The following is a 26,165-nucleotide window of genomic DNA, read 5'->3' as shown; positions in this document are numbered from 1 at the left end:
AGTACATGTGTCATCAGGGACTTTAGGGCATGTTTGTTAGAAATGGAGCTGCTTTGGGTCATAAACTGAAGGAGCACAACTGAAGGCTGCTTCAGTGTCTCGTTGCTTCTGTTTTCTATTTGCTTGCTCTGAAAATGGATCAGGATGACTGATGTCTGTGCCCTTGCTGATGAAAATAATCATGTACCTGTTTCATCACTTCCAAAATGACATGACTGCCAAATGACTCCAGGGACGTTAATCTCTCCAAAAGCAGATTAGACACATTATCCCTCACCCTGAATGCTTTCTGACTCTCCATCTAATTCATTTCCTCCTATACTGCACTCCAGTGCTACAGATGTTAGCGATTGTATCTCGCGGCAAGTAGATATAAGACTGGCTGCTGTATGAATGATTGTTATTATGTGTCCATTACATGCCCCTTCTGATAAAGCAAATTATTTTCTATAATTAACACTTCTACAACTCTGAGTGGGGACTGTAAATCTCCTTGAAGTACGAGACGGCGCTGCTAAATCAGCAGAAAGCTCTTTCCTGGAACAAAAGCCTTTCTTTTCCAACAGCACAGCATTACCACAGCTTAACTGTGATGAGTAAATGGGCCAGAAAATATCCAATAATGCTTTTTAACACTGAGTTAGAGGATTAAAGTCACGACTGAACAAAAAAAAATCCTAAAAATGGCTGAAAGAAACACTTCAGGTGCTATTAGAACATTGCTGCTATTCATAGATTTCTTCCCGGTTGTGGTAAAGAGCGTGAGTTACCGTTTCCTGCAGATTGCAGCCCTCCAAAGTATTCATTTTGCCACACTTGATTTTTTCGGTTGTGTGCTTTCTTGGTGTTGCTCCACCGCAGCTGCCATATCGCTCCTCCACTCTCACTCTTTTACGCTGTCCATACACTTTAGCTGTGCTTCAATGGAAATCTTTTCACCTTCCTTCTTCATTGTGTTAATTTCAATTTGCTGGACATATTTTGGGAGAAACATTAAGTCAGTGTTGATTTCCTATTTCTTTCACACAAAAAATCAGTTAAAGATAAGCTGAAATTTTATTTTGTGAAAACACAAGCTAAATATATTACATTGCTCCAAATATTATTTGACCACAAAAATGCAATTTCTCGCCATCTTAATTATTTTATTTTGGTTTATATTATTTAAAGAGATAAAAGGACAACAATACATCACAACTTGGATAACTTGGTTGCCATTATGTTTTATTAAAGGACCAATAACGGCGGACTGCACGATAACGAACAGTGAATAAACTTAACTTATAGTTATCATCCTCTTTCTCTGTACGTTTAGCATTCGCTTGCTCAGAAGTTGATGCACTTGCACCTTCCTGAGCAGCTCTTCTTTTCTCCACCCTAGCGGCCCACTTCTTCTCTTCTTCTGTCTGCATCTTTCACGTTAAAACTGATTAAGTCAGTGTTTGTGTTACAATTACTTAGTATGTTTTTCACTTAAGCTGGCACTTAAGTCATCAATCTGCCTCAAGAATGATTTGAGATAGGTGGAGGAAGGGGAAGTGATGGCAAAGGTGGAACGGATAAGAACAGAGCCTGTACGCATGCGCTGCATGGCCCCCCAGCTGGCCATTGCCGAGAGTTGATTCTACAATAAAATAAAATAAAAATAAAAAGAGTAATAAAAACCATCACCCTGAAAGTGGACAGTAGAGATCACGTAGTATCGGACGGTTTGCGAGCTACAGGTGATATAAATCCTGGACAGGCAAACGGACAGCCACGGTAGCGTTTTATAGAAGAAGAACACTAGCTTGTAAGTCCCATGCTGTAAAAAGCCTGGGCTCCTACAAAAAAAAAATGTAAATGCAGAGTCGGAGGTTTCGTTTTGCGGATGCACTCGCCTCCCTTGACTGTCAGAAGGTAAGCGAGTTCCTCTTTCCTCGGAGGTTTCATTTTGCCGATGTGCTCGCCTCACTTGCGTATTAGCAGCTAAGTGAGTTTGTCTTTCGTCAGCGGTTTCACTTTGGTGACGGAGTTGCTTTCTTTCAGCTTCATGCTGTAGCCTCATCCTTCTTTCTTCTTCCAACTCGTTAACTTGGGGTCGCCTTACTGGCTCTTTGAGCTTCATGCTGTAGCCTCGCACTTCCGGGCTGGACAGACAGACAGACACACCTCCACGCATAGACGTTTATATATAAGATAAGTTTAAGATTAATTTGCCACATAAGATTGTGTAATAAAGTAAATCATTTTAAAATATTTTTTAAAAATAGATAGCCTTACGTTTTAAAACAAAAATGCTGGGCCTTAAATCCAAACATGAAAACAAAAGCCTTAAAACTTACCGAATATGTTCATTTTTCAAGCCAAGAGTTTGAGTATTGATCTGCATCATAAAATTGCACACATATTGCAAAATAATGCACCCTTGTCATTTAAGGAAGAAAAAAACAATTTGTGGGATTCGGCCGTTTTTAAAGGAGAATAGCTGTTCTCGTCTCCCTCCACAGCATACTTTCATTCCCAGAGAGAGCCTGGTGTCCTTTAATTTCTAGTTTTCACCTCAAAAAACTGACTGAAGAAACTCACAGTATTACCCTATGTGTGATGAGGTCAAGCAAAATGACACCTTTTATTGGCTAAATAGAAAGATTACAATATGCAAGCTTTCGAGGCAACTCAGGCCCCTTCTTCAGGAAAGATGTAAGATGAGTTGCCTCGAAAGCTTGCATATTGTAATCTTTCTATTTAGCCAATAAGAGATGTCATTTTGCTTGACTTCTCACCACGTCTATAAAGACTAACACGGTACAACACCCTAGCACTGCTATGTGTGATAAAAATCCATCAACGTTGATTTCAAAATCAACAGCCCTGAACTCTTGCATCATTTTATGGACTTGAGTAAATGTCTGCCAGCAAGAAACAGTGAAACTTACTAAGTACGTTTACTCATTCAAAAACATTCTCAGTTGTTGTTTTATTACCATATTCTCAGCAAGAGTGACTTAGTATGTTCTACAAAATTTGGTGGTTTGGGGAACTTCAATCTGATTTATTGTGGTTTAGCTCTATCACATAACCTGCCTCTCTCATTTTCCCAATACTGTTTCATTGTGCGTGCACATGACATGCTACAGAAAATGTGTAATGTCGAGTGCTTATTGGCATTGTGAACTAAATGTCAAAATACAGGTGGTCTTGCTTCTTTCAAACATCTAAGGCTTTGATAAAAATAGAATGCAGTATAATCAATTCAGTTCAGACTTACTGTCACATACAAAGTACAATGGATTTCTTAAGTGCACACTCCACTATCATGGGTGTCGTAGTGGGGGATAAAGGGTAACGATTACCCAGGCCTCACCTTGGCGGTGGCCTTGAAGCCTGGAGTGAAAAGTTTGTTTTTGGTTGAGGAAGGGGCTCACAGAGACTGCTTATGTATAGGGCCCAAAGCTCTGTGCTACACCCCATCCACCATCATGTAGCTTGGTGATACTCGTTGTGAATCTTACTCCATAAGCTATGCAAAAATAAAAACACAATGTAATAGGCAAGAAGAAGTCCACCCCACAGATTCTGTAGTTCATGATTTCAGTTAGGTAACACCACCATTACAATGGTGTTCAAACACCAGTTTCCACATGTAGAAAAGAGAAGAGAGCATAGAAAGGATGGAGTAAGCCTTGTGGGAAGAGTACAGTGCTGGAAGTCTGAATGCTAACTGCATAAATGTTTGCATAATTGTGCAGATATTTCTGGTTGGCCCAACCTCTGCTGGGACAAACATCATATACAGTGGTGTGAAAAACTATTTGCCCCCTTCCTGATTTCTTATTCTTTTGCATGTTTGTCACACAAAATGTTTCTGATCATCAAACACATTTAACCATTAGTCAAATATAACACAAGTAAACACAAAATGCAGTTTTTAAATGATGGTTTTATTATTTAGGGAGAAAAAAATCCAAACCTACATGGCCCTGTGTGAAAAAGTAATTGCCCCCTGAACCTAATAACTGGTTGGGCCACCCTTAGCAGCAATAACTGCAATCAAGCGTTTGCGATAACTTGCAATGAGTCTTTTACAGCGCTCTGGAGGAATTTTGGCCCACTCATCTTTGCAGAATTGTTGTAACTCAGCTTTATTTAAGGGTTTTCTAGCATGACTTGCCTTTTTAAGGTCATGCCATAGCATCTCAATTGGATTCGGGTCAGGACTTTGACTAGGCCACTCCAAAGACTTCATTTTGTTTTTCTTCAGCCATTCAGAGGTAGATTTGCTGGTGTGTTTTGGGTCATTGTCCTGTTGCAGCACCCAAGATCGCTTCAGCTTGAGTTGACAAACAGATGGCCGGACATTCTCCTTCAGGATTTTTTGGTAGACAGTAGAATTCATGGTTCCATCTATCACAGCAAGCCTTCCAGGTCCTGAAGCAGCAAAACAACCCCAGACCATCACACTACCACCACCATATTTTACTGTTGGTATGATGATCTTTTTCTGAAATGCTGTGTTCCTTTTACGCCAGATGTAACGGGACATTTGCCTTCCAAAAAGTTCAACTTTTGTCTCATCAGTCCACAAGGTATTTTCCCAAACGTCTTGGCAATCATTGAGATGTTTCTTAGCAAAACTGAGACAAGCCCTAATGTTCTTTTTGCTTAACAGTGGTTTGCGTATTGGAAATCTGCCATGCAGGCCGTTTTTGCCCAGTCTCTTTCTTATGGTGGAGTCGTGAACACTGACCTTATTTGAGGCAAGTGAGGCCTGCAGTTCTTTAGACGTTGTCCTGGGGTCTTTTGTGACCTCTCGGAGGAGTCATCTCTGCGCTCTTGGGGTAATTTTGGTCGGCCGGCCACTCCTGGGAAGGTTCACCACTGTTCCATGTTTTTGCCATTTGTGGATAATGGCTCTCACTGTGGTTCGCTGGAGTCCCAAAGCTTTAGAAATGGCTTTATAACCTTTACCAGACTGATAGATCTCAATTACTTCTGTTCTCATTTGTTCCTGAATTTCTTTGCATCTTGACATGATGTCTAGCTTTTGAGTTGCTTTTGGTCTACTTCTCTGTGTCAGGCAGCTCCTATTTAAGTGATTTCTTGATTGAAACAGGTGTGGCAGTAATCAGGCCTGGGGGTGGCTACGGAAATTGAACTCAGGTGTGATACACCACAGTTAGGTTATTTTTAACAAGGGGCAATTACTTTTCACACAGGGCCATGTAGGTTTGGATTTTTTCTCCCTAAATAATAAAAACCATCATTTAAAAACTGCATTTTGTGTTTACTTGTGTTATATTTGACTAATGGTTAAATGTGTTTGATGATCAGAAACATTTTGTGTGACAAACATGCAAAAGAATAAGAAATCAGGAAGGGGGCAAATAGTTTTTCACATCACTGTATATATATTTGCACAATTCTGCTGAGTATTAATAACATTATTGTCAGTACTGGGTGGCACGGTGGCACAGTGGGTAGTATTCAGGGTTCAAATCCTGCGTCCGGATGTTTTCCGTATAGAGTTTGCACGGTTTCCTTGTGTTACCATCTATCTATCTATCTATCAATCTATCTATCTATCTATCTATCTATCATCTAAATATCAAACATTTTGTGTGACAAACATGCAAAAGAATAAGAAATCAGGAAGGGGGCAAATAGTTTTTCACACCACTGTATACTAATACACAACTGTGAACAGAATCATTTAAAGAAGGAAAATCCTTTCTACCCCAAATTCCTGTTGTACCCAGCCTCTGTTGGCCAAAAGAAAATGAGGCCTGCATCAAATATACTGGCAGTCTAAAAACTGGTGAAAAACCCTTAGCAGTAATTGACTTTGCTTTTGCGACTTCTCCAACATGTAGTAGGAAAGCAAAGCCAATATGTGTTAACTGTAGCCATTTGTTCTTTCAGTTGGTGCTACAGTATACTCGTAGCTTGTGCACCATATATTGAGCTGTTATGGACATTTCACCCTGCATTTAGAATTTACAGAGAAGTAGAAGGAGAATTTTTAGAATTTACTTAGGCTTTAATTTTTACTAGATCAGAACACTAAAAAACATTTAATAGTTCAGTGAGTAGGTGTTCTCCTTTTCTAGTAACCCAGCTCTTCATTGTTGGACATTAGTAGGAAACAATTCATTGAACTGCTCACTTCTGGGTTTATTCATTTGAGTCCTATAACATTTTCATACTGTATTCCAAAATGGAGACCTGGTTGTAATGCCGTAATCTCTAGTTCTTACTCAGAATTACAACTGAATTTTCTAAAATCTTCAAATAAATTGCTCTCTCTTATTAAAACCACCCCCTTGCTCAATCACTCTTTATGTTACTGTACGATCAAGGTGTGTCTTGTGTTCTTATTCAAGGACTATACAGTATATTAAATATACAGTATATATATTGTTAATGCAGTGTTAGAGGAACGGGCATCCAACCTGGATGGAAGGACAGAGGGTGTCTGCTTCCCAAACTCATATTCTCCCACCGTACACAAGGTGGCAACATGCCACTGGTGGGACACACATATAAATATCCACAGGGATATTGCAGTCCCATTAACAAGTCTGTTAATGAAGATGAGTGGCAAAAAGATACATTGTCCCATATGCCCTGTATGACAAAACAGTTTGGCATCCTGGTCATCTTTAGACAAAAAGAATGGTCTGTAAAGCCCATCAACATAATGAGGACTAGCACGTTACATGGCCTGTATGTTAGGATGTTGGCCAGAACAGTAGTTCCTGGTATGGCTGTGCATCTGATAATGTTTGCACGTCTCTGGCCTGGTACTTGGGCTGTCACCCAATAACATTCTTTGTACAACTCCTGGGGCCTCATGCATAACGCAGTGCGTAGAATTTACACTATAACATGGCATAAGTACAAAAGCAGAAATGTGCTTACACACAAAAAATTCCACTTCCACAATCTTCCACTCCATAAATCCCAGTCAGCGTGAAAAGTAACGCACGTGCACGTGCCTGCTGTCCCACCCTGTCTCCTCCCAGAATTACACCTCTTTGAATATGCAAATCAACATAAATAGCCCTTAAGCTCAGTGTTCTGTGAAAAGACAATGGCAAAAGCATGGGGGGAAATAGAAGAATTTTAGCGAATACCAAGTGGAGGCAAGGAAGAAACGTACTATTTGTTGGTTTAAACAGTGGTATAAACAACAAAAGGAAGTTGATTGAGTGACATAGCTTGTTGGAGAAACTCGAAAGCTCAAGTGCACAACGTCGCACAGTGCCCGAAATAAAAAAGAAGTTGTCAGATATCAATGTTGCCGTTAAAAGGCGAGTCGTAGCCCACTGTCTGAGTGTCATATGAAAGCTTATTAGGGTACAGAGAAAAAAAAATAGGCACACAGTGGGGGAAAAAGCATGAAATGTCAATTTTAATCTCGAAATTTCCACTTTAATCACGTAGTTTATTTTATCATTAAAGTAGAACATCATAAACTTCATCTTAATCTACTAATTTACTAGTTTCTCAGATCTCATCATAACTAAAGTAGCACGTTAAATACTTTGTTTTATATTTGATCTTCTATGTGCTCTATGTTTGTGAATCACTACGTGCTTCTTAAACTGGCTCTCTTCCTCTGACAGGACACAGATTCCATTACATCCGTGATATTACAGCTCTCTGAATAATTAAAATACTGAGATGTATACTTGATGTCATTTTCATGATGATAGGAGTTAAAGCACGTTATTAAACATGAGAACACGGTGGCGCAGTGATTGTATGCAACCTTCGATGAAATATTTTATTGTAGCAGTACTGTCTCTTTCAAACGTACTAACCCCCAATTCCTGTCCTTACTTTTCTTTCTCCAAATACCCAATCACCACACAATCAGCTCTGTAATTAAGCCATTAAGCCATCTGTAAACTCAGAACGATAATTCTTCAAAACTTTTAAGGAACATTGAAATATCTTTGTAGTACATGTTTAATTATTCTACCTTTCCAGTGTCACGCCAGTCCCAGCAAGCATACAGTGCGAGGCAGAAACAATCCAAGAACTAGCGCAGTGACACCATGTCCTCACATTTATAATTATTAACAATATAGATTATTTAAATGAAGTTAAAGTGTTATCTGTATAATATAATAAACATATTTTGCTGCATTTCATCTTAAATATTATATTGTCATCATATGTAAATACACACTTTATAAAGTGGCTCAGTTTATGCAATATTATAACTGTAGTGCAAGTTTACAGTTAGGTGATTGTACTTTTAAGTACAAACAGTTCTACAAGGAGCGCGTGATGGACTGACTGAGTGTGTTTCTAGTTCTTGGGATTAAACTGTTTCTGAACCGCGAGGTCTGTATAGGAAAGGTTTTGAAGTGTTTGCCGTGTGAAACCAGTTCAAATAGGAAGTATGGCTGAGGTAGCGTTTGCTTGATGTTGTATACCGATAATTCTCTTTCCAATCAGCTGCTCCGAGTGGTGCAGTGAGAGTAATATGGAAAAAGTTGATCCACTGTGGCAACCCCTAACGGGAGCAGCTGAAAGAAGAAAATGAAGGCGCAGTGAGAGTAACAGCGCTGAAGCAGCTATGGTATTTAGAATAGTTTGCCAATGCTGTGGACCATTATATTGTTACAGGTTAATTACAATCATATGCATTAAACAAATAAACAAAATGCAGTTAATTTCAGTGTATTTATAAAGCCACATCAGGGATGTGGATCTAAAAAAGAAAGGGTAACCACAAATGAAAAAGTAGCACTCTGTGTGCCGCCAGTCTGCAAAACCGAGCACAGAACTTGCGTACGCCAGGGTATGAGCTACCGTGGAAATGTGAGTGGCTTTACACCAAGTTTAGGTTTTATACATCGTGATTTGAACGTGGAAACGGGCTTACACAACATTTTTGTGCGTACGCACCATTTATACATGAGGCCCCTGGTCTTTGATATATTGACGAGAGTTTCATCAACATATAAATGAATTTGTGTTGAATCGCATTCGAATCCTATTCCATTATACAACAGAGAAGACAAAGTGAAACATGTGGAGGAGTGTATGAAAAAGAATGTATTACTTGTTTGTACCACCTACATTTGTGATGAAGGCAGCCTATCTGTCCATACTCAGTTCTTTAACCTTGTCACTTTTTCCAATCAAAGGATATTCTTCTGTTTTACTCAATGGTGTGAAAGCACCCAATCACTTGTCGATATACTAACAGTTTGAATATCTGAGAAGATGGTTCTCTCTGCAATTACAGTTTTCTGTATTTCACACAAACAGGTGTCACTGACCATTTATGCCATCTGAAAAATTGCTGCTTCTTGTCCAACACTAAACACCCTAGCTTGCCCACCAGCCAGAGGTTTTCTTTCATTTCTATGAAAACAAGAGAGCATTTCTACTGTGTACATTTACTGGAGCGCACAAAACTATAATGCTTTATATATGGTTGTCAAACTCAGTTATATACCGAGGTTGCCTGAGTGAAGGAAGGTCAACAAAGCAGCCACCACCACTTGTTAGCCGATAGTGTCCAACAAAAAATAATGCACAATGATTTGAGAAAAACAACAAAAGCAATCACCACACAGTGGACTGGTTTCTAATTAATTTGGTTCTGCCGATGGGTTATTTGACTTGGAGCTACTTCCATCAGGTTGTCTCTGCAATAATGCTTCAGGACATGAATGGACAGGGTCAGTTGTCCTCACTGGGTGATTTCTTGAGTCTCCGGAGGAAGAAAATGACTATTAGTTGCAGCGCCCTCTCTCAGCCCACAGTAGTATCACATACCTGAGAAGATTTTGGATGGTGATACTCAGACATGCAGGCGTGACGATAAATATAACATACAAATATAAGCAAGTATACATTTGCAGTGTGGTGACTTATGAATTCTCATTCATGAATGTCAGAATAACTAATGCCTCATGCCCACCATACACATGGACAGGCCAAGGATTTAGGACATAATCAACAATAGCTGCTTGAAAGTTTTTAGAGGACACTGCTCTTCAGTCATCTCTCATTGATTCTTTTAAATACAAACACATCAATGTACCAATCACTCACAAGAAAATGTCCATCCATCCACCCATGATAACAATTAAGTAATAATGCCTCAAAAATTTAACTTTAACAATTTTTTGAAATCTCAGAAAACTAGTGCTGCAAATCAGTAATTTCTACAAATAAGTAACTTCATAGCATAGAAATCTGCAGACCTAAGTGACATACAGCATCATGTGAGTATACACACCATGAAGCAGGATAAAGTGTGATTTTTTTTTTATTTTTTTTTATTCTTTTTAAGGCATATAGACCTTTAACAAAATATAAAGGTACAAGACAGGCTACATGTCAAACAGATACCGTAGCCCTGCAGCATTTAGTCATTCTGGAAAGCCTACTGGGTCATTTGGGACCAGCTGCCAAAATATACAGATATTTGAAGTAAAATTTATACAATAACATGTTTGCTGAAATTGGATACAGATTTAAATGGCTGTTTGATGTACATTGAAAATGACAGGAATGAATACTTGTGTTAGTTAAATGACTAAAACAGGTCTTCAGTTTCTTTAAGAATTAAGAAATGCTAGACTTCTGGAATTCACATACTCACATTGCTTCATAATTACTAGAGTAAATTTAAAATAGGCTTAAATAAAAAATCCATCAACCTATAAATATAATCTATGATAGATAGATAGATAGATAGATAGATAGATAGATAGATAGATAGATAGATAGATAGATAGATAGATAGATAGATAGATAGATACTTTATTAATCCCCAAGGGGTATTTCGCATACTCCAGCAACAGCATACTTATAAAAACAATATTAATCAAAGAGTCATAAAAATGCAGTGCAAGTTAAAAAATGCAAGGTGGAGAGTGTGAGTGTGAGTGTGAAATATATAAACAGGTTCCTCACCAGGCTGGGGTTCAAAGTATTGTTTTATATCATTTCTGTTCTTTGCTGAGCTATTTATTAATAGATAGATAGATAGATAGATAGATAGATAGATAGATAGATAGATAGATAGATAGATAGATAGATAGATAGATAATGAAAGGCACTATAAAATGATAGATAGATAGATAGATAGATAGATAGATAGATAGATAGATAGATAGATAGATAGATAGATAGATAGATAGATAATGAAAGGCACTATAAAATGATAGATAGATAGATAGATAGATAGATAGATAGATAGATAGATAGATAGATAGATAGATAGATAGATAGATAGATAGATAGATAGATAGATAGAATATTTTTGTTGATGCCAAATTTTTATAATCCCGGTTTTTCCAGCAGAAATTAATTTAACACACACATAACATAAAACTGCCCATGATCATTTAACACCAGAAAGTGTACTTATGAAAACAACAGACCAGTAGCACCCACTCCACTTGTGATGAAGTGCTGGGACACATTAAACAGAATGTTCCAAATAGACATAATTATCTACAGTTTGCGCATCATAAAGCAATCCTGAGAGCAGCCATACCAACTGCACTCTAGAGCAAGTAACCAATCTAAAACTAAGCATGCCAGTACTTAGAAAGGAGACCAGCCATGAAAGTTTGGGTTTGCTTGCTCTTGAAAGTACTGTTGGTTGAGACCATCACAGGGCGCTTACCCTTTGGTCTGTGCATAGATGCCAATCTCCCATTGCAGTAATGGAGACACTGTGCTGTAAAAATTGAAACCACCCTTTGGATGAGATGTAAAATTGAGGTACTGGCCTAGAGTGGTGTAGTGGTTAAGACCCTTACGTTGACACTCTGTGACCAAATCCCTTAAAAAATGAACAAATGCAACAAATAATTTTAAAAAAAAGAGAGAAAAAGGTCTGTTCAAAAAGAGTAGGTTGTACCCCAATATGCTGGCTAAACTGCCCCTTACAGCCTGGTCAGTCTTACCCCATTCATGGCCTAATAGCTAATGTGAGGTGAGCATACTGGCACATAAACAGCTGTCATCACATCCTGATCCCCGTATTCCAGGGCAGCTAAGTGTACTTCTTTTGCCAGACCATTATCTAAGGAAGAGGTAGCAAGGTTGTCAGATAGGTCAAACACTGCTGGTGGGGCCAATCACAGATCCCATTCATTGGCAAATGGAAATGAAGCCCCATCTTTAGTGAATGTTTAACACCTTTTCTTTTCTCATGTCTTTATTTTTCTTAATCAATTAAAGCACATCTGCTCCCTTTCTGGCCTCCTTGCTGATTCTCCCTAAGAGTGTCTCTAACCTGGATGCAGATCAGCTGGTAGTAGTTTCAAAACCAGCTCTCCCACTGGCCCCTTATCTAGGGAAAACGTAGCTATGTTGTCAGAGAAGTTGCTTCTCACGCCTGGGACTTTGCCAGGTTGGACACATTGAGGGAGAAAGCAGCAAAAAGGGCCAGAAAGAGAGGAGAGATACTTGCAGTGAGAAACAAAAATAAAGAAAAAATAAGGAAAAACATGAGAAAGGAAGAGATGGCAAACATTCACTAAGAAGACAACTCATTTGCATTGGAGACCAACTGGTTAACCTATCTGACAACCTAGCTACCTTTTCCCTAGATATGGGGCCAGTGGGTCAGCTGATTTTTAAACTACGAGCAGCTGTTCTAAAATACTGGGATCAGGCCACAGCTTTATTGAGGAAAACCCCCCACATCCCAGTCTTGATCACTTTTCCCAAACATCAGCTTAACATAAAAAGGACAACCCCAAACAAGGAAGCCTATAAAACATAAAATTGACACTGACCACGCACACGCACAGTCATAACCAAGAAAATGTGACTCCCTAGGTGTGGCCGGCCCAACGGGTAACACGGAGAAAGTCGCTTCTCGCTCCAGGGACTTCACCCGGTTCGAGGCACTCTTAGGGAGAAAGCAGCAAGCAGGATAGAAAGCCAGAAGAAGTGTTTGAAATGAGAAAAAAAAAAGAAAAAGGAAAGATACAGAAAAAAATGAGTGTTAAACATTCACTAAAGCTAACACCTCATTTGCATTGGCCAATGAAAGTTAGCTGTGATTGGCCAGCACCAGCCGTGTTTAGCCTATCAAACTACCTACAGTAGCTACCTATTCCTTGGTTAATGGGCTGGTGGGACGTCTTTGTTGAGAAGTACATCTAGAAGCTCTGCAATACCAGGATCGGTCTTTGGCCTGGTGGAGCGAACCCCACCTGTCCTGGCCACTGATCCCAAACATCCGTTTAATACACTACTGGTCAAAAGTTTTAGTACACTGCTGTTTTTCCGGTTTTTAAATCAGCTGAAATGCAAAGAATGACCTATAATAGTGAAATGGTAAGTGAGTAAACTACCAGAGGTGAAAAATTTAAAGCTTAGGTTAGCAAAAAGGAAAAAAAGAAAATTCAGAATATTACAAATGGGCCTCTTCAGGGAACATCTGATAGGTTACAAGCTACAGATATCCTGCAGCAATTAAAGTAAATGAAGCCTTGCAAGTTAAAGCACACAATTTGCATGGGTGTCCCAGCTTCTGTTGAGTACTTAAAAACCCTCTGTCTGTCTTAACGCAGAGTTGGAAAAGACTGTGTTACAACACCCTCTGAAGTACGACTTGGGCAATATTACACTGTAGAGAGTTGTAAGTTCCAGTGATAATGACCATAAATGGCAATTAACAAATCACATGAGACAGAGCGTTATTACCTTTAGAAACATAGGCCTTTCATTTAGGGAAACTGCAAAAAACATCAAAGTGTCAGTGACAGCGGTGTCCTACCCAATCCAAAGGCAATTGGAAACTGGAAGAAACTCTGATGGGACAAGCTCTGTCAGACGGCCCGGTCAAACCTGCAGCACAAAGTCTCTTCTTCACGGTAGAAACCAAGACTTGCATTTTCCCACCAATGTTAAACTGAGCTTGAAGCTGTTGTGCTGTGAGGCGCCTATCGTGTAAGATGTTGACCGTCAGAAACCTGTCTCCTGATTGGGTCGTGACTTTCGGTCTGCCAGATCTCTTCCTATTAGAGTTTCTTCCAGTTTCCAATTGCCTTTGGATTGAGTAGGACACCGCACTCACTGACACTTTAATGTTTTTTGCAGTTTCCCTAAATGAAAGGCCTACATTTCTAAGGGTAATAATGCTCTGTTTTTGGGATCAATCTCCACCTATCTTGCCCAATGTTTCCAAACAACTGCTTAACATACAATGGACAACCCCTAATGAAGAAACCTATCAAATATTAAACTGTCAGGAACCCAACAGAAACACTAATGTAACCAAGAAAATGCCAAGATGCAAAGCTGCTTAGGTGTATATGACAATGCAGAACGCAAGCCCATTTTCAGTTTCAATGAATATTCTGGAATCGACGAGCTATCGTGACCTGACTCACTAGCACATTTCACTCTTGGCTGGAGATGATGCAGCAGTGCCAGGTCCTGGGGAATCTGTGCTTTTGCTTGTCTGCTCCAGGTCAGTCTATGAAAGGCCATACATTGGACTTGGACTTGATGCCTGTCTAGGCTTGGATGAAACTTTATCTTTCTTTTCTGTTTCTTTCTGAGCTCAAATACTGTAATAGAACACCATTGGGTTGAGCAAATACAGGATGCCTGGGGATGATAAAAAAAATAAGAGAAAAAATAACATTGTGGCTAACGGAGTTCCACTTCAGACGTCCATCTCCCATAAAGGACAAGACCAATCTCAGTGTTGTCCCTTTTATATTAAGCATATGTTTGGGAACAGCGATCAAAATTGGGATGAGGGGTGGAAGTTTACTCAATAAAGCTGAGGCCGGATCCCAATATTGTAGAACAGCTGGTAGTAGTTTCAAAATCAGCTGTCCCACTGGCTCCTTATCTTGGGTAAAGGTAGTTAGGTTGTCAGATAGGTCAACCACTTCTGGAGGTGTCCAATGCAAACGAGTTTTCTTCTTTAGCGAATGTTTACCATCTCTTCATTTCTCATGTTTTTAATTATTTTTTATTTTTTATTTTTTTGTTTCTCACTTCAAGTACCTCTCCTCTCTTTCTGGCCCTTCTTGCTGCTTTCTCCCTCAGGGTGTCTCCCACCTGGGAATGGCTTTCTTACTGCCACTCGCCCTGTCAAACCTGCAGCACAAAGTCTCTTCTTCGCGGTAGAAACTGAGACTTGCATTTTCCGACCAGTGTTAAACCAAGCTAGAAGCTGTTGTTCTGTGAGGTGCCTATCACGTAAGCTGGTGACAGTCAGAAATGTCTTCTGATTGGGTCGTGACTTTTGGTCTGCCAGATCTCTTCCTATCAGAGTTTCTTCCAGTTTCCAATTGCCTTTGGATTGGGTAGAACATCGTACTCACTGACACGTTGATGTTTTTTGCAGTTTTCGAAAATAAAAGGCCTACATTTCTAAGGGTAATAATACTCTGTTTCTGGGATCAAACTCCACCTATCATGCCCACTGTTTCCAAACCACTGCTTAACATACAATGGACAAGCCCAAATGAAGAAGCCTATCAGATATTAAACTGTCAGGAACCCAACAGAGACACTAATGTAACCAAGAAAATGTCAAGATGCAAAGTTGCTTAGATGTGGCCAGCATGGTAGGGTAACTCTGAGAAAATCACTTCTCGCATTTGGGACTTCATAGGTTGGAGTAACCTTAGGGAGAAAGCAGCAAGATGGCTAGAACGCCAGGAGAGGTGCTTGAAATGAGAAACAAAAATAAGAAAAAGGGAAGATGCTAGAATGAAATGGGTGTTAAACATTCACTAAAGCTAACACCTCATTTCCATTGGCCAATGACAGTGAGCTGTGATTCGTCAGCACCGTTGGTTTTTAACATATCTAACTACCAAGCTACCTATTCCTTAGTTAAACGGCTGGAGCACCATCTTTGTTGAGAACTACTCCTAGAAGTTCTGCAATACCAGGATCATGCATCTGCCCTGTGGTTCAAACCCCACCTGTCCTGATCACTGATCCCAAATATCTGTTTAATACAGTAAATTCAATTATTTAAATAAAGAAATTGCCTTGTCCCATGCACTTTATGCCATCCTAACACATCTGGATAATACAGACTATTACACTAGTGCCCTGTCTACAACTTACAGCTCAGGACATAATACTGTTGCAACAGTAAAGCTGACCACTAACATCTCTAATTCAGGACTTTTTGCCACTCTCTGCAATAAGATTTTGGACTTGCTAACCAACAGATACTCAGCAAGTACAGTTTGGCCACATCACATTCTCCATACTGACCTTCAACATATGAACTACACAGGATAGTATTCTGAACCCACTTCTGTACTGTCACACATGTGTGCCTAGGAACAAGGCTGTGAAGAAGTAAGCAGTACCACCCCAGGACGAGAGGGGGCACTGGAGCTAACAATATCGTCTCTTTTCCCCGTTGCTACAAAAATGTGATCAAGTAGGACACCTAGCTCTGCCCACAACGCCTGAGAAGGCTCTGCTACTTCAGGTACAGACACCATAAAACTCGTCAGCTCCCAGAAGGTGGCGTCAGATGTTGACCCAAAAATCGTGAAGGGCAGAGCTCTGATGATGCATACAAGTGTTTAAAGTGGTCTGATTCCACTTTATTTTCTGTTTGTGTGCCTGTAATTTTCATTTGGTTTATTAACTCAGCTTGTACCCTAACCTTTCTTCAACGTTGTCTGATCTGCTATATCCCCTGTCGCACTGACACCATTCCAGCTCCATCATTAAATTTTTAAATGACACCACCCTCGTAGACCTGATCACCAACTATGATGAGACAACTTACAGAGAAAAAGATTCAGTGACGCCAGAACAACAATCTCACCCTCAATGTCAGCAAAACAACAGAGATGGTCATAAACCAGAAAGCAGGAGGTAGATCACACTGACATCTACATCGGAGAGAAAGTCTTTTAAAAGAGAGACCTGCTTTAAATTTCCTGAATTGACTATCATTGATGAAATGAAGTGGACAGAACGCATTTCAGACCTTGTCAAAAAGGCTAACCAGCACCTCCACTTCCTCCGACGTCTGAGGGCAGTTTGCATTTATTGCTCTATCTGTTCTCACAAACTTTGACAGGTGCACAGTGGAGTCCAGATGTGGCACTTTTCTCTGCTCAAGATCATTAAGCCCTGAAGAGGGTGTTGAAGGCAGGGAGTGTTACTGACACCCAGCTACCTTCTGTTCAGAACATACACAACACTCACTGCCTTAGAGCGGCCAACAGGATTATTAAAGACCTCAGCCATCCTGCAACAGCTTCTCTTCTCACTGCTCCCTACAGCATCACGGGCACTGACACCAGTGGATTCTGGGACATAATGCTGTTGAGCAGTCAAACATAAGAAACTAAATATTGTAACATATCAAATATGTTGTACATAGTGCATATATTGTATATGATTGTTTAGATATGTTGTAACATTGTATTTGTGCCAACTGTTCCGAGGAGATGAATTTCACTGCACAGAGTATACATGGCAATAAACTTGACATGAACTTATATCCACATTTAACACTTCATTTAACATTATAAGAGCAAATTTAATAATGGAGACTTTGCTATAAATTTACAAGGAAAACTGGTAGAAAAAGTTTACACTTGCTTAAACTACACTACACTCTGTCCCCCTACAAGCTCAGGTTAGTCTTCTTATACTTGCCCACAGTCCTAAGTCCCCCTCATTTGATGTTGCAGGACCTTGCCACTATATTAAAATGTTATTACTCCCTGCAGTCCACCATTTCTGGCCTGATACCCTGGAGGTCATAATAGATTCGAGCCAAAACTGGCATTGCAGGGTCTTGACGGTATATTATAATGTTATTAGTCTCTGGGGTCCCCCCTCTCAGGCCTGATATGCTGTTGGTCACATTTGCTTTAGGTCACTACTGTTAGGTACCTTCATCATCTTCCAGGAGCACTTATGTCTCTTCATCCTCAGGGCAAGAAACCTGTTGACTGAGTTCAGACAACACCCTTGGAGTCTTCCATTTATAACATCCTGAACACGTCGTAGGGGTGAGTGTGTGTGTGTGTGCGCGCTAAAGTGATGACAGATGATCAGCAGCCAACCCAACCTTCCTGTGCACACAGACATGGCAGGAAGAATGCTGTTCAGCGGTTTACTCAAAAGCTCCACTGTAAACTGTAATTGTATTTATGGGATATCAGCAGGTGCTCCAGTTAATTTCTACTGTTGACACTTTCCAGCAGCAGAATGGCTACACTTGTGGGTGCCCCATGAAAAAAATAATAACAATAACACCATGGCCACAGTCCACGTGGGTTTTCTGGGCCAGAATCAAGTTTAATTTTTCAATGATTCAAATAAATTGCTTCTGAGTAACAATATGTTTTGCTATCCCAAAGTGACAACTGTTTTTGTCCTCAATCCCCTTAACAGTTGTGCTACTGATCTCTGTCGCCTCTGTGTCCAATCAAAGTAGCCTAAGAACTTCTCCAGACACTTTTGTTGCCATCTAGGTCATAGATTAATTAGCCTGGTAAATGAGAACACAGACATGCATCAATTGGCTTTTTCAGGACCTGAAGAGGGGGAATCTGATCTCAGTTCCTCCAGAGTAAGCTAACCTGAACGCCTCATCCAACACAGGAAACGTCTGGAAGAATGATTAGGGTGGGCAGCCTTTGTCAGATCAAATTATCTTAATAATAATTCGTTTCGATTTCTCAGGCAGAGAATCGGTGCAGGACTGCAGCAGCTTCTGGGGCGGCAGTGGAATACTTAACTCAGCAGGTTTAAGCTGATTGGCTGGTTTATTGATGGGCACCGCCTACCTTTTCCAGTGAATCTAAAAGAGAAGAGGCGTGTTGAGCAGGGGCGGGCGATTCTGGTGAAGGAGAAGCCCGTGACTCGTCGGCGTTGAAGCACGGGGAGCCTCGTATACCCCGTGAAGTATATGTTCCACGGAAAAAATCTTCGAACAGAAACGGAATCACGTGGAAAGGAATCCATTCACGGGCTGTGATTCATAATACAAATATTGTGCACTCTATTAAAAATGACTAAGCGTATCAAAATACCTCCCGCGCATACATCTGCTTTTAAAGGATTTGCATTTACATAATATCAGGTGATCAAAAGGTGCATAACAAATACAAGTAGGAGCCATTACAGAGTTATGACAAAGTGGCATGTTATTTAAACAGTGCGCTTGAAAAGTATAAAGTGCCCAAATTCTGAAATAAAGAATTGGAATCAGTGCTGTGGATCTCCAGGCATCAACTGCGTTGAACACTCCACCATCACCTCAGGCCACAAAGCACAAAACGCTGATATTAACATATAATATAACAAACCCAGCCTAATTAAACTGTCAGTGAAACGAAACAGCACTGGACAGGGGGCGTCAGTGCGTCTCAGGCTCCAGCCGCTCTAATAGCGGACAACTTTGGAATCTCCGATTGATGGCATCTGCACGACTTTGGGGATGTGGCAGGAAACAACGCCCAGATTTGAACGCAAGATACCGACTACCCACTGCGTCACTGTGCCTCCCAATACTGACAATGACATGATTAATACACAGTAAGACGATATAGATATACACTATATGTTGGTAATGACATCGATAATAAAAGCAAGAGTGCTGAAGTACAAACTGTGCTGCACATTAATGTCTATGATTTAGTTTTGATCAGTGCTTGTGAAAGCAAATCATTGTCGATACACTCTGCTTTTGTCAGCTTGTAAGTTATCGTCCAGATTTTACTCGAGCATTGGGGGTCCTACGGGGTGGTCCGCTACGTTTCCCTCGTAGCTTGGAGGGGGATGCTATTCGCACATGAGATCGGAGAGTTGTCTTGTCCCATTGGAGTTTCGATCGAGTTGATATTCAAACGTTGCATTGTAGACCAGTTTGGCCCTTGATGGTCACACTGGGAAGTGCCGGAACGCAACCATTTACTACCAGTACGCAGCGGCGAAAAATGGTAAATTACTAGTGCTTATCGACCCACTTGAAGCCCTGGTTAGGACTGATTAGTTTATTTTAGATGTATGATTATTTTGGTTTAGTTTATGATAGATAGATAGATAGATAGATAGATAGATAGATAGATAGATAGATAGATAGATAGATAGTAACACAAGGAAACCGTGCAAACTCTATACGGAAAACATCCGGACGCAGGATTTGAACCCTGAATACTACCCACTGTGCCACGGTGCCACCCAGTACTGACAATAATGTTATTAATACTCAGCAGAATTGTGCAAATATATATACAGTGATGTGAAAAACTATTTGCCCCCTTCCTGATTTCTTATTCTTTTGCATGTTTGTCACACAAAATGTTTCTGATCATCAAGCACATTTAACCATTAGTCAAATATAACACAAGTAAACACAAAATGCAGTTTTTAAATGATGGTTTTTATTATTCAGGGAAAAAAAAAATCCAAACCTACATGGCCCTGTGTGAAAAGGTAATTGCCCCCTGAACCTAATAACTGGTTGGGCCACCCTTACTTAGCAGCAATAACTGCAATCAAGCGTTTGCGATAACTTGCAATGAGTCTTTTACAGCGCTCTGGAGGAATTTTGGCCCACTCATCTTTGCAGAATTGTTGTAATTCAGCTTTATTTGAGGGTTTTCTAGCATGAACCGCCTTTTTAAGGTCATGCCATAGCATCTCAATTGGATTCAGGTCAGGACTTTGACTAGGCCACTCCAAAGTCTTCATTTTGGTTTTGTTCAGCCATTCAGAGGTGGATTTGCTGGTGTGTTTTGGGTCATTGTCCTGTTGCAGCACCCAAGATCGCTTCAGCTTGAGTTGACGAACAGATGGCCGGACATTCTCCTTCAGGATTTTTGGTAGACAGTAGAATTCATGGTTCCATCTATCACAGCAAGCCTTCCAGGTCCTGAAGCAGCAAAACAACCCCAGACCATCACACTACCACCACCATATTTTACTGTTGGTATGATGTTCTTTTCTGAAATGCTGTGTTCCTTTTACGCCAGATGTAACGGGACATTTGCCTTCCAAAAAGTTCAACTTTTGTCTCATCAGTCCACAAGGTATTTTCCCAAAAGTCTTGGAAATCATTGAGATGTTTCTTAGCAAAATTGAGACGAGCCCTAATGTTATTTTTGCTTAACAGTGGTTTGCATCTTGGAAATCTGCCATGCAGGCCGTTTTTGCCCAGTCTCTTTCTTATGGTGGAGTCGTGAACACTGACATTAATTGAGGCAAGTGAGGCCTGCAGTTCTTTAGACGTTGTCCTGGGGTCTTTTGTGACCTCTTGGACGAGTCGTCTCTGCGCTCTTGGGGTAATTGTGGTCGGCCGGCCACTCCTGGGAAGGTTCACCACTGTTCCATGTTTTTGCCATTTGTGGATAATGGCTCTCACTGTGGTTCGCTGGAGTCCCAAAGCTTTAGAAATGGCTTTATAACCTTTACCAGACTGATAGATCTCAATGACTTCTGTTCTCATTTGTTCCTGAATTTCTTTGGATCTTGGCATGATGTCTAGCTTTTGAGGTGCTTTTGGTCTACTTCTCTGTGTCAGGCAGCTCCTATTTAAGTGATTTCTTGATTGAAACAGGTGTGGCAGTAATCAGGCCTGGGGGTGGCTACGGAAATTGAACTCAGGTGTGATACACCACAGTTAGGTTATTTTTGAACAAGGGGCAATTACTTTTTCACACAGGGCCATGTAGGTTTGGATTTTTTCTCCTAAATAATAAAAACCATCATTTAAAAACTGCATTTTGTGTTTACTTGTGTTATATTTAACTAATGGTTAAATGTGTTTGATGATCAGAAACATTTTGTGTGACAAACATGCAAAAGAATAAGAAATCAGGAAGGGGGCAAATAGTTTTTCACACCACTGTATATTGTTAATGACATTAATAAAAGCAGGAAAGCTAAAGTACAAACTGTGCTGCACGTTAATGTATGTGTTTTAGTTCTTCTTTGAAGTGTTATAATAACTAAATGGTAGCAGACACAACATGAAGGTGTTAACTTTTGCCAGTTACTTTTTATTCGAACCAATGTTTGCTTCCAAAACGCAGTCTGTTCCACTATTTTACAAGATATCCGTCTCTGAATTTCCAAAATTGCCCCTGCCCATCCATAATTAAACTTTTTTTTACACAGACAACAGCCCCCCTTAACTATTAACTGGGTAAGAAAATGGACGGATGGATTTGACTTTATACCTATAATTACTGACACTAATTTGACACTAGTCTCTGTGGTTATTATATCGCAGGCAGGGCCAGTGCTAGATAGGTAGATAAATAGATAGATAATGAAAGGCACTCGAAAATGATAGATAGATAGATAGATAGATAGATAGATAGATAGATAGATAGATAGATAGATAGATAGATAGATAGATAATGAAAGGCACTATAAAATGATAGATAGATAGATAGATAGATAGATAGATAGATAGATAGATAGATAATGAAAGGCACTATAAAATGATAGATAGATAGATAGATAGATAGATAGATAGATAGATAGATAGATAGATAGATAATGAAAGGCACTATAAAATGATAGATAGATAGATAGATAGATAGATAGATAATGAAAGGCACTATAAAATGATAGATAGATAGATAGATAGATAGATAGATAGATAGATAGATAGATAGATAGATAATGAAAGGCACTATAAAATGATAATTTTTTTTAATTTTAAACAGACCTTTATTAACAATTATAACATAATTGCAGTCAAATTAACAGTCAAAATTAATCAACATTTAATAACACACTTTTCCTACTCATACTTTAAGACTAGACATTCATCTTCCAAGGAGCATAAAACATCATTTACAGCCCAGATCTCTCTAAATACATCTAATTGATTAATTAATTTAAAATATTCAAATTCGATTCTCAATCTCCTTTGAAGGAGGACCTTAAACATTAATAGAGCATCAGTGGTTTTCAAATCTTTATCTCGGTTTCTTCTCGTTTTTAACGTTGCCATCTTGGCCTGGCCTAACAAAAAATTGCAAAGTAAACTTTGTCTTTTACAAACTCTTGACACCGGCATTCCAAAAATATAAATGAGGTTATTAAATATAATTCCCAAATCCATCAACAATAAATCAAGAAAATGCAGCAGTGGTTGTAATCTGGTACAATACAGAAATAAATGATAAACTGTTTCTTTTTGAAGGCAGAATGGACACTGATCTGTTGTGCTGGCACCAATAGTTTTTAAGAAAGAATTGGTGGCTACTGCCACATGTAGAATCCTCCACTGCAGGTCACCAACTCTTTTCTCAATTGGCGGTTTATATAAAGTCCTCCATGCTGGAGATGTCGTGTCATGCAGACACAGAGTGTTCCTCCACAGGGTATCAGTCATGTCTTTCAAATGAATAAAATGGGACACTTTAAGACACCAGTCATACAATTCTTTTTTTGACAAATTTTGGAAAGAAATTCCATTTATGTGATTAATTGTTAAAATTGAGTTATTAGAACTGATAAAATCTTTTACATTTGGTTTAATTGTAATTTCACATTCAGGAGGTTCTGCCTCTTTTATGAGATCTCCAGAGATATAATCCTCACACAGAGGACCTGCACCCAATTGCACTAAAGAGCCTTTAAGTTTGTTGATTATCGACCCCCCAAGACGGACAGACCTAATCCCGAGCTCACGTGCCACAGCTTCCCCAGACTTCCACTTGTTGCTGACTGGATCAATAAAGTTGGCTACTTTGGTAAAGCCTTTGTTCATTAGCAGTGAGTTTAAACTGACCGAGTCAAACTCCAAGACTGGATTCCATATTACCGGTTCTTCGAGTAACCAGAAGACTGACTCCACATTAATTCCCACTCTGTTCGTTTTGGTGTGCCAAATCAATAACATGTTGCGGTAAAAGGTGGGCAGCACAGATAGCGCCAATCGCTTGACATCAATTAAAAAGAGTTGCCAATCAAAATTAAGATTTCCGACCCTGTGAAAAAAAGCGAATGCTAAACTCCTCCACAGTAAAGGCTGAGGGGCATACAAGAGACGCTGTAAATCTGTCAGCCTAAAAGCTTCAATTCTACTCAGAATGTCCACCAAGCCCTGACCACCTTCATCCACAGGCAGATGTATCACACTGCGTTTCACCCAATGAAGTTTGTCCCAAAAAATCCAGTAATATCCCCTGAATTTCTTTTAACAGCCAAACTGGAGGATCTGCACACCTAAATTTATGCCAAAGCATTGAAGCAATTAAATTATTAATAATAAGCACCCTACCCCGAAAAGAGAGCTTGGCGACCACCCATTTCCATTTCTTCAGTCTCCCCTGAATTTGGTCAATTAAACCTTCCCAGTTATCAGCTGTGGCTCCAGACTTCCCAATGTAAATTCCCAGATGTTTAAATACCTTAGAGTTCCATGTTAAACCACTTGGGAGGCTTGGGGGAGGACAGTCCCAGTTGCCCATCAGAAAGGCATTACATTTGGACCAGTTGACCCTGGCAGATGACACCGTTTGAAACACCTGTAAACAGTCCTGCAGCAGGACAACATCGTCAGGTTCAGTGATGACAACTGTGACATCGTCAGCATATGCCACCACCTTAAAGGATGCAGTGGGACACACAGGCAATGACAGGCCGTGAAGACATTGGCGAAGTCTGTGGAGCAGGGGCTCTATGGACAGCGAGTATAGCATACCGGAGAGTGCACACCCCTGACGAATGCCCCTTGTAACAGAAAATGGGGCTCCCAACCCTCCATTAATTTTTAAAAAAAATTATAAAATGATAGATAGATAGATAGATAGATAGATAGATAGATAGATAGATAGATAGATAGATAGATAGATAGATAGATAGATAGATGTGAAAGGCACTACTGTGCCAACTGACAGTTCTGTATATAACCCGTGCAGCTGACCCCCCTCCCCACCATGATCTGCGCTCTAAGTGAATGCCTAATTCGCCTTAATGGTGGCGCCAGCCCTGACTGCAGGACATTTTGATTCCTCGTCTTTTAGATCTGGCAGGACAATTTCTCAATCTTATACCAAAGCCATTTTGATGAGAATGGTGCCAGTGCAGTACATGAGCAGAGGGATATTATTAACAATGCTGCAGAATGACCAAATTTAAAATTGAATTTCATAAAACAGTGGAAGTGGTGAGAAGTTAAGCGCATATTGTAATCTTTTTAGTTAGCCAATAGAAGGTGTCATTTTGCTTAAGTTCTCACCACTTCCATAATAGCTAACACGGTACTACACCCTGCTACATAAAACAGTGGACTAACTGCTACCCAGAAGACTAATGTTTAAAAAATACCGTTTACACAAGGCAGCAGGGTGACACAGTGACTAGTGGTTTGGTGTCTCACAGCTGTCCCGGCCTACTCACTTGCCCATGAGGTGTGTGCATGTTCTCCCCGTGTGCCTGTGAGTGTTTACTCCCACATTCCAAACGTATGTCAGCTCTGCGTAAGTGAGTGAGGGTGTGTGCGTGAGTGTGCCCTGTGAAGAACTGTCACGCTGCCACACCTGCGACCCAGCGCTGCCCCAGGATGGCCTACAGGCACCACAGCCTTGAGCTGGATAAAGCAGGTCTGATAATGGATAATGGACATTTGGATAGAAATAAGCATATGAGACCAGTAGTCAAGTTGAATTCCAACCAGAGTCTGACTCAAGCCCTGCTGCTTACATAATCTGACACTGACTGTAACCTGAGCATGAAATAAATATGAAAATAAGGGGACAGGGGGTTAATTTATGTGTTTAATATGTGACATTCCAAAACACCATGAATGAATACAGTACAATGCAACACATAAAGTCTAAGTTAAAAAAAAAAAGATTAAAATAATTAAACCCTGGAAAACTTCATCCTCGTATTCAATTTGTAGATGTTACATTTACCACTGTCATACTTTTCTAGAATACAGTATTTACTTGTACAAATAAAGGTAGTGCAGTGGCACAGCAGTTAGAGATGCTGCCGTGCAGCTTCAACAGGCCAACATAAAACCCCAGCTTGGGCGACTATGTGGGAAGACTTTGCGTGTTCTGCCAGCGTCTGTATTTGTTCCAGGTTTTCCAATTAATTTGGCACAGTAGAATGAGTTATGGACTGGCACCAGTCAGACTCCTGCACCCTACTGTGCACTCAGTGCTACCGGCTCTATAAAGGGTTCAGAAAAGGATGTAAAATCT

The sequence above is a fragment of the Polypterus senegalus genome, chromosome 4 (genome assembly GCF_016835505.1).
Source record: "Polypterus senegalus isolate Bchr_013 chromosome 4, ASM1683550v1, whole genome shotgun sequence".
Taxonomy (NCBI): domain Eukaryota; kingdom Metazoa; phylum Chordata; class Cladistia; order Polypteriformes; family Polypteridae; genus Polypterus; species Polypterus senegalus.
Note: the sequence above shows the minus strand (reverse complement) of the source record.